General features: G+C 37.3%; 1 long non-coding RNA gene across 1 annotated transcript; it reads left to right on the plus strand.

Moving 5' to 3' along the window:
* Window positions 1–4,688: 4,688 nt before the first annotated feature.
* LOC127079467 (uncharacterized) lies at window positions 4,689–6,760 on the plus strand. Its single transcript, XR_007787929.1, has 2 exons — window positions 4,689–4,984; window positions 6,486–6,760. It is a non-coding gene; the product is annotated as an uncharacterized LOC127079467 (long non-coding RNA).
* Window positions 6,761–8,628: the final 1,868 nt, after the last annotated feature.

Here is an 8,628-nt window from a genome sequence, read left to right on the forward strand (position 1 = left end):
TTGTTTTGTGTTGTAGCACATCGTGCTTCTTGTTTTTGTTCACTCATCTTTGAAACCCTAACCCATCCTGTTTCTTGGTTTATTTTCTCTCGATTGTCCTTTCGATGGCTGAGATTATTAACGATCAACCACCTCCACCTCCACCTCCCACAAATCCACCCCTATTTAATGCTAAGGATTTTGTCGTTCAAAAAGGTTATTGGCTTACCGGCAAAAATTATTTTCAATGGTCTCAGTTCATCAGACACACTCTAAAATATTGCGACATGCTTGATCATATTGAAGGAAATCCTCCTCTGGTTACTGCTCCTAACTTCCCTTCCTGGGATAAAGATGATTATGCTATTATTACTTGGCTTTGGAACTCCATATCTCCAGAAATTAGTAGAAATTGCATGTATCTCTCAAGTGCAAAGGCAGTTTGGGAGTATCTTCGTCGCAGTTATTCCATGAAACAAGATATGTCTGCTTGTTATGATTTAAAGAGGAAAATCTTCAACACTAAGCAGGGAAATCTTTCGATCACTGAGTATTTTGGAGTTCTCAATGGTTTTTGGATTGAGTTGGATCAGTATCAGAATTTGAAGATGGAGTGCAGCAAGGATACTGCCACCTTGAATACTGTTGTTGAGCGGGATAGGATCTTTGATTTCCTAGCAGGCCTTAATGCTGAATTTGACCCTATTCGGGTGCAGATTTTGGGTAAGGAAAAATTTCCTGATCTTAATGAAGTTTTTTACACTGTCTGTAGTGAGGAAACCCGTCGTCAAGCTATGCTTCATGAACAGCCCCCAGATGTGACAGCATTAGTAGCTAGCAAAACAACAAGACAAGGACCACCACCATCATCATCCAAGAATGTTCGTGACAAATTCTATTGTGAGCATTGCAACCGATCATGGCATACAAAGGATAGGTGTTTCAAACTTCATGGGAGGGAGCAAGTTCTTAGCCGAGGTGGCGGTTCTCGCAACATGCACCAGTATCAGGCACATGTTGCTACACATGTCCAGGATACTGAAAGCTTTGAAAAGATGGAACCGATCTTTCCTCCTTCAGTCAGAATGATGTGGAACGATTGAAGTCTATGCTTGACTCCATGAGTAAGCCTTCTGGTTCTGGGTCTCTAGCAGTTACTGGTAAGAGTTTGTGTTCCCGATCTCTTACTGTTTGTGGTAATATTCCTAAGAATGCGTGGATTCTTGACTCTGGTGCTACTAATCATATGACATTTGATTCCACATTATTATGCTCTTATACCACACCTTCGAGTATTCCTTATATCACTGTTGCTGATGGCTCTCATGCTTGTGTTGTTGGCACTGGAAATATTGACTTGCAACCTCCATTCCAGTTGCAATCTGTGCTTCATGTTCCCACACTTTCCCACAATTTAATTTCCATCCATAAGCTTACCCGTGATCTGAATTGTAAAGTAATTTTTTCTATGTCCCATTGTGTTTTTCAGGACCTTACCACGGGGCAGACGATTGGAATTGCTAAGGAAAAGGAAGGGTTATACTATTTCTCTGATGACCATCCAAAGGTGTTGTCCTCCTATTTCCAGTCTCAGTCTTCCTCTTCAGCCTCACAAATTTGGCTTCAGCACAAGCGTCTCGGTCATCCTCCATTTTATATAATTAAGTCTATGTTTCTGTCGTTGTTCTTACACCATTCTGTTGAGTCTTTTAAGTGTGATGTTTGTCAGTTGGCAAAACACAATCGTGTATCTTTTCCTTCCAGTTTTAATAAAAGTGATGAACCTTTTGATTTGATTCATTCTGATGTTTGGGGACCTGCCCCTACCTCTAATATTTTTGGTGCAAAATGGTTTGTCTCATTTATTGATGATTGTACTCGGGTAACTTGGATCTTCTTGATGAATACTAAATCCGAAGTACCACAAATATTTATCCAATTTTATAATATGGTACAAACTCAATTTGGGAAAGGCATAAAAAGAATTCGTTTTGACAATGGTAAAGAATATGTCAATCATACCTTTTCCAACTTCACTAGTAAACATGGCATTCTTCATGAATACACATGTGTTGACACCCCACAACAAAACGGTGTCGCAGAAAGAAAAAATCGTCATTTACTTGAAGTTGCTAGATCTCTCCTTTTTCAAATGTCTGTTCCTACCTCTTATTGGGTTGAGGCAATTCTTACTGCTGCCTATCTGATTAACCGGGTCCCATCTCGAGTGTTAGGTAATAAAAGTCCTGCCCAATTTATGCTTTCACGTTTTCCATCTGTTCCTATCTTACACACTCTTGAGTCTCGCATTTTTGGTTGTGTTGCTTTTGTTCATGTTCACAAACAATATCGCAACAAATTGGATCCCCGTGTTGTCAGATGTATCTTTCTGGGTTATGCACCCAACAAAAGAGGGTACAAATGTTATCATCCTCTGAGTCGAAAATTCTTTGTCTCCAAAGATGTCACCTTTCATGAAAATGTGTCATATTTCACTCGTTCTCAGTCTAAGGGGGAGAACATAAGTGACTTAGAGTCAGAGTCAGAGTCTGAGTCCGAGTTTCTGATCCTTGGTCCTAGCCTCCCTAGAACACCTATCAGTGTTCCCTCTCTTGAACCCGAGTTGTCACCTAGTTTGAGTTTGAGTCCTAGTTCAACACCTGAATCTGAGCCAGTAAGTGTTCCTGGTCCTTCAAGGCCTTCTGTTTTACAGGAATCAGCACCTCTAGCACCAACTCTAGTGTATCAGAGAAGAAGTAAACCTGACCTTCTCCAGAAACAAATTCAATCGCCTAAACCGGAGGTAAGTACTGAAAATGATTCCTCTACTGATGATTGTGCCATTTCTGATACTTGTGACACTAATCCAGTTGATTTACCTATTGCTTTGAGGAAGGATAAAAGATCTTGTCCCTCCCTATATCGACACCCTATCTCTCAATATGTCTCCACTAAACATCTTTCCACACAATATCAAAGTTTTATTGCCCAGCTGTTGATTCTGTGAAAATCCCATCATCTGTTGAAGAAGCATTGCAAAATAGAAATTGGGTCTAAGCTATGGATGAGGAAATGAGAGCACTTGAAAAAAATGGTACTTGGGAGATTATTGAAAGGAAAAGAGACAAAAGTCCAGTTGGATGCAGATGGATCTATACTGTAAAGTACAAATCTGATGGTACACGTGATCGGTACAAAGCAAGACTAGTGACAAAACGTTATACTCAGACGTATGGTATTGATTATGAGGAGACATTTGCCCCAGTGGCAAAGATGAATACTGTTCGAATTTTACTATCTCTTGCTGCTTCATGTGGATGGGAATTGCAACAGTTTGATGTTAAAAATGCGTTCTTGCATGGAGACTTAGAGGAAGAAGTGTATATGGAGATTCCACTAGGAGTTGGCATAACAAATGGAGCTAACAAGGTGTGTAAATTGAAGAAAGCCTTATATGGACTAAAGCAGTCCCCTGGGGCATGGTTTGGAAGATTCACAAAGGCAATGATGCGTTTGGGCTATAAGCAAAGTCAAGGAGACCACACTTTATTTTTTAAACATTCACAAGGAGGAAAACTGACTGTACTTCTTGTTTATGTTGATGATATTATTGTTACAGGAGATGATTTGATTGAGAGACATTTCCTCAAAGAGAAATTATCAACAGAGTTTGAGATGAAAGACCTTGGGCAACTCAAGTATTTCTTGGGAATTGAGGTAGCCTACTCAAAGCAAGGAATCTTTATTTCTCAAAGGAAGTATGTGCTTGATCTTTTGCAGGAAACTGGAAAACTTGGATGCAAACCTGCAAGTGTTCCCATTGAACAAAATCACAGGATAAGCTTTGAGGAGGAAAGTGACAAAGTTGACAAGGGTCAATATCAGAGATTAGTGGGAAAATTGATTTACTTGGCACACACTAGACCAGATTTGGCATATGCAGTCAGTGTGGTGAGCCAATTCATGCATGATCCGAGGGTGAGACATTTGCAAGCTGTAGACCGCGTTCTACAATATCTTAAAGCAACTCCAGGGAGAGGACTTTTGTTTAAAAGAGGTGGAAATCTAACTATGGAGACTTATACTGATGCAGATTATGCCAGATCAGTGAGTGACAGAAGATCTACGTCAGGCTATTGTACTTTTCTGTGTGGTAACCTTGTAGCTTGGAAGAGTAAGAAGCAAAGTGTAGTTGCTCGATCAAGCGCCGAGGCAGAATTTAGAGCTATGGCACTAGGAATTTGTGAGCTATTGTGGATGAAACAAATTCTAGAAGACTTGAAGATACAATGTGAAGGTCCTATGAAATTGTTTTGTGACAATAAATCGGCTATTAGTATTGCTCATAATCCTGTTCAGCATGACAGGACTAAACACATTGAGATTGACCGACATTTTATCAAAGAGAAGTTGGATAGTGGACTGATAACTACATCTTACGTTCCTTCCGGGCATCAGCTGGCAAATGTGTTAACAAAAGGCTTACCAACAGAAAGATTCAGGCAACTTACTTGCAAGCTGGGAATGATAGATATCCATTCACCAGCTTGAGGGGGAGTGTTGTAAATATTAGATTGTAAATAATAATTATTTCTATTAGTAATAAGGCCCATTAGTCAAAGCCCATTAGATTTTCTATTCTCTCTTATTTAAAGCATGTAGATGTAACATGTAAGGATCACTTTTTAATATATCAGTAAAATATTTTACAACACCTAATATACGAAATCAACATACCACCCTCTTCCTTGCATTTCCCTAAGTGTGAATCCGATGTTCGTTTTTCACGATTCTTCACCTGTAAAATAAATCGAAACCAAACATATAAGAAACTTAACTAACAAAATGTAAAAGTAAATTCCAAACACCTGGAATCAAAGCCCTAGGGGTTGGGGGATTTGATTCCCCTAACTAAAACCTACATTTTGGTAACGAGATTGAAGCTAATAACAAAAGAAAAGGAAAACTCACTGGTGAAGAAGACGTAGAAGGACACGAACTCCAGGTAAATCTCTTCTGAATTTTTTTCTCTTCAAATCTTCTTCTTCTTCAATCTTTTGTTATCGAGTTCTTCTCCTTCTTCTTGTTCTGTGTTGATCGAGTGTGATTGAGATTTCACGTGTGAAATTGGTGAGTGAGATGTGTGTGTGTATGAATATATCAGAGAGAGAGAGAGAGAGAGAGAGAGAGAGAGAGAGAGAGAGAGAGAGAGAGAGAGAGAGAGAGAGAGAGAGAGAGAGAGAGAGAGAGAGAGAGAGAGAGAGAGAGAGAGAGAGAGAGAGAGAGAGAGTTGAAGGATCGTGAAATTCTGAATCTGAGTGAATGAATGAGATGAAGAGCGAATTTAGAGGATGGAAAAGTTAACAGAAGTTAACCCTATTAGACTTGGATCAAAGCAAAACATTTTGACGTTAGTTACTCTGTTAGTTTAGGGAATCATGAAAGTTAGTTAGAGATGAAATTGGAGAAAAATCTATTATAGAAGTTGTTGGGTTCGAAATTCTGTTAGAATGGATTGAAATGAATTTCAATATCTGTTAAAGTTTTGATTTAGTTAGTGGATGCAGTTAAGAATGAAACTCTGTTAAGTGATGAACATGCCTGTTAGTGAATTTCTGTTATTGATTCAGTTGAAAAATCTGTTGCTATTAATTTTGTTAGGAGTTGGATTTCTGTTAGCAGCTGAACTCGATTTCTGTTAGAAGGGGCTTGTGTTGAAATTTCTATTAAGAATGAAATTCTGTTAAATGCTCTTGTTAATGTTGCTGCATGTTAAAGTTAATCATGAGTGAAGAATCATTCTGTTAGTGAGTGATGTGAAATTAGTTTAGTTATAAAAGTTGTTTAGTTAGATTAGCTTGAAATTAGTTTAGAGAGTGAAGTTTATTGATCGAAATTGGTTATGTCAATGTTAATTTGAACTTGCAGGTGGATGAATTTGGCTGCTGTTGAATGATAGTTAGTGAGATGTTACAGTTAGATTCTGTTAGTTATGAACTGTTATAGAAATGCATTGTTGTTGCTTGTTATGAAGTTAAGTGAATGCATTGTTGTGATTATGTTATATTAATTCCAGGTCTGCATCAAACCTGTTAGAATGCTCCTTTGTTAACTGCTAATGAACCAATTTTTGTTATATGCAATGCAATGGTTGTTTGGTTAGATGTTTAATGATTGCATATGAGTGGTAATTTGCTTGCATTTTGAATGGTGATAAAAAGTGCTATTAGGAATGCTATAGGAATGAATGTTAATTGCCAATTGGATTGGATGCATGACTTGTTGTTAATGGTTATTTGTTTTGGAAATGTGTATGGTTATGTTAACATCGATGATGGATGTTTGATGCATTGTTATGAATGCAATACACTTATGCTATGAATTAGGTTTGCTTATGAATGTTTAAAATGTTTGGTATGATGTGAATGGTTGTTATGCTATGTATTGTTAAGAATATGGTTATCATAGTTGTGAAATGAGTAGTTTGTGAATTCTATTGAATGCAGGGTTGACTTAGTGATGTGAAATGTTTGCTTAGGCTTGGAATCAAGATGTTTGGAATGACACATGAAGAAAACCAAGGTTACTTACAAGTGAAGAAATTTGGCCATGAAGTTGAAAATGAGGATGAAAGCATGAAGAACGAAGTCAACTATAGGTAAAAATCATTTTTTTTTGTGATTTCTTGTATGAACATTGTAACATGATATGTATGAACTCCATGAAAGTTTTTGAATGAGAAAAGTTCTTATGATCAATGAAACATGCTTTAAATTCAAATCATTTCCCTCCAAAAGTCATGTCTAAACCACTTTAAATCAAAGATCTTGGATGAATGCAATATGACCTTGAAATCAATGGACCATGAATAAAACATGAAAAAACTTGAATAACAAATCTATGAACCAAATGGAAACTTGAATAACAAAGCTATGAATCAAATGAGGCATCACACAAATTACTATTGAGAATCCATGGTCAACAAATGAACTTGATGAATGATTCTTATGGCAATGGCATGATGCAAATCAAAATGACCAGTCAAACCCCTTACATGAGCTAGGGTTTCACACAAAAGATCAATAGACAAGCTATATCCACAAATGTCAAACACATATGATTAGGGTTTCAATCACAATCCAAAATCAAGTAGCAAATCAAGAAAATCAAGATCACAAACCAAGCAACCATGAATAACCAACTAGGGTTTCAAGCATTGGTCCAAGAATAAGCTTCCACATTGTCTGCAACACCCCAATCCCTAAGACTTGATCCTTGGGCAAACCTAGCCTCTTATTAGGTATAGACAATCTCAAACCTTTGAATCTTTGATGATGTTGATACAATATATGGTATGAATTAATTTGACATGAAATGAGTGCCAATGAATCTCTAACCAAAAGTCAGATGAAATGTGAAAAGGGGAGGGAAAATTTTGGAGTATGACAGTTGCCCCTATTTAATCTTCTCAAACCTAAAGGCATGAATAACAACGACTTTCAAACATTCATGGTAGGAGAGGATTAAATACCCAAAATAACCAAGAAATTTTCCTGCAGGGAATGAATGAAATGTAAGGTAAGGGTATTAACGGGAAATTATCCAATGGGTAATGTATAGGCTTTTGTATATGGTTATCTTGTTAGGGACCAACTGGAGTATCTGTGGAGAAAAGGGATTAGCTGTACAAAGAGGTGTTTTGTAAAGGCATGAATGAAGTATGCAATATGCTATGTATGCAGTGCATGATGGATCTTTTTTCTGTCTTTCTCTATCTTTCTCATTCTTTTCTTTTTTTTTTCTTTTTTTTTCTTTCGCCTCCATTAACAAGTTTTGCCATGTACTAGTGATTGAAATATTCCCACAGGATTCCACGAAGGTAAGAATAATCATGTGTTTGCAAAAGGCAAGTACTAGAGGATATAAAAGTGAACTGGAAACTTCTGCAAAAGGCAGAGAGAAAAGGCAAGGAACTCAACTGAAAAATGATTTAATTTCCTGCTACAAAAGGTAGAAGAGACTTGTAAAAGGTAAACAAATAGGGATATGGTTTTCTCATACAAAAGGTAGTAAAGACTCCTTAGCAAGAGAAGATTGGGAACCTCTTAAGAAAAAGGTTAAGAAGAAAGATGGACGAGTTTCTCACACAAAAGGTGATGAGAACTCCTTAAGAAAAGGTTAAGAAGAAAGATAAGAGTGAGATTCTCATACAAAAGGTAATGAGAACTCCTTAACAAAAGGTCAAGAAGAAAGCTGGGGATTCCCATACAAAAGGTAGTGAGAACTTCTTAACAAAAGGTTAGGAAGAAAGTTGGCATGGATTTCTCATACGAAAGGTAATGAGAAACTTCTTAACGAAAGGTTAAGAAGACGCATGAAGATGGATATGATTTCTCATGCAAAAGGAGATGAGAAACTCCTCAACAAAAGGTTAAGAAGAAAGCTGAAATGGATGGTCATCTCATACAAAAGGTAGCAACGACTCTCTAACAAAAATAAGATCTCTTATGCAAAAAGTAGGGGGTATTTACAAAAGGTAAGTAAGAAATGAGAAATAAATCCTCGAGCAAAAAACTGAGGGGGCTTACGAAAGGTAAGCAACTGGGGATGATAGTCTTTATGCAAAAGGAAAAAAAGGGACTCATAAAA

Source organism: Lathyrus oleraceus, chromosome 1 (assembly GCF_024323335.1).
Source record: "Lathyrus oleraceus cultivar Zhongwan6 chromosome 1, CAAS_Psat_ZW6_1.0, whole genome shotgun sequence".
NCBI lineage: Eukaryota > Viridiplantae > Streptophyta > Magnoliopsida > Fabales > Fabaceae > Lathyrus > Lathyrus oleraceus.